Source organism: Stegastes partitus, unplaced genomic scaffold, assembly GCF_000690725.1.
Source record: "Stegastes partitus isolate 25-593 unplaced genomic scaffold, Stegastes_partitus-1.0.2 Scaffold1960, whole genome shotgun sequence".
Classification (NCBI taxonomy): Eukaryota; Metazoa; Chordata; class Actinopteri; family Pomacentridae; genus Stegastes; species Stegastes partitus.
This window is the reverse complement of record NW_007579691.1, coordinates 7,167-8,938: the sequence shown is the minus strand read 5'-3', so window position 1 is coordinate 8,938 and position 1,772 is coordinate 7,167.

Sequence of the window (1,772 nt, the reverse complement as noted above, 5' to 3'; positions counted from 1 at the left end):
AAAAAGAAAACTGGATAAAAACCTGTAAATAAACAGATTAATCAGTATTTTATTTAGGAAACAGTGAAACTCCTTCAGGTGGACGTGTTCGTGTGGCGGCGCTCAGAACCCAGAACATGTTTGTGGATCAGGATGTGATTCAGACTCTGGTCTGTTTTTAGCTGCACATCTTCTCTGAAGCCTCCTCCAGTGAAACCAGTGACCAGAAGCTGCTGCTGCTCTTCATCTGAAGCTTCCTGCAGAATCAACTGTTTGTTTTTCTCTGCAGGTCGTCGTCCTGCTGCTGCTCCAGTCTGACGGAGGACCAGAGGAAGAAGAAGATCTCTGAGGAGCTTCTCATCACATCTGAAACAACATCAGACATCTGCAGCGTTTCTACTTCCTCCTTCAACTAAATATAGATGGATCCAGATATAGATCCAGATATATTTAGGTCTGAACTCTGGAGGTTTGTTTATTTATGAGATATTTAACACACATTTATGTTTATTTTGAATTTACACAGTCCAAATTATAAGTTAACATTTGTCCACTACTATTAGTATTATTGTTGTTGTAAATAATAACAATAATAATACGACAAATAATTAAAACTTTAAAACTCATATTTTAAACTCTTTAAGTCCAAGTTCAGTTCAACAATTTTGCCTTCAAATCAATTTATTTCTGTCACAATTTTAACTTTATTATTATGAATATTATCATTGATTTACAAGCTTAACAACAAGTTAAATTAATTAGACTGTTTTTAAAACCTCATTTTTAACATAATCAGTGAAGTTTTGTAAAGAAAATGGAAAATCTTTGAATCTTCTGGTCAGATGTTGTAAATTAAACCCTGAATCCTTTATTAGGATAACAACAGGCTTTGATTTCATCTAAATACATCTTTAAAGTGACTTTATTCTCCTGTTGTTCCTCTTTAGTCAGTGAGTGGCGCCACCTGCTGGCTCAGAGCGACACCTGCAGTGAAACTAATTCATTCATAAAGAACCAGATTAAAGTCTATCAGAGAAAAGGCAGCTTTCAGGATTATTAACTGTTTATTCCCAACAAAAGCTGTTTTAATTTACAGATTGGACTGATTCTGTTCACGCCGACCTTTAATTAAGACACTTAATTGATCACTTTAAGGGTTTTTTCAGAAACCTGGATGTTTTTGTGGAGCTGCACTTAAGTTTTAAACATTAAACTGTCTTTTATAACTATTATCATCATGTTGGCAGTTTAACTTCACAGCTTTAACATCTACGACTTTGTCTACGTTTTGAAATGTTCGATCACAGTTTGTCAGGATAAAACTAACTTCAGCCCGAAAAGAAAGAGTGTGAAACAGGAATGATGCTGCACATCACATGAAACAGAACCTGGGCCACCAGAACCTATCAGCCATGTCTACACGCCTCAAACACAACTCAGACACCAACTACATGAATTATCACACATGGACATCGATGTAGCGCCACCCAGTCAACCCACTGGCCAACATGCAAATTAATACGTTTTATGTGATTTTAGTCGTTAAAAGTGTCCAAAACCTTGAATTTCTTCCACTTTGGAGGCGAGTTGGAGCAGCAGCACATCAGAAACATGCAGCTCCAGATGATTCCTGCAGAGACGACGAAACACAAACTACAGACAGAGAAGACGCAAAGTCAGAGACAAGCAGTGGTGCAACAGAAACACATGGAGAGGAGAGGAGAGGTGCATCATGGGAAGTCCAGCAGTCACTGAGCAGCAGCTTCATCATAAAGACAAGTTTAGAGAAACAC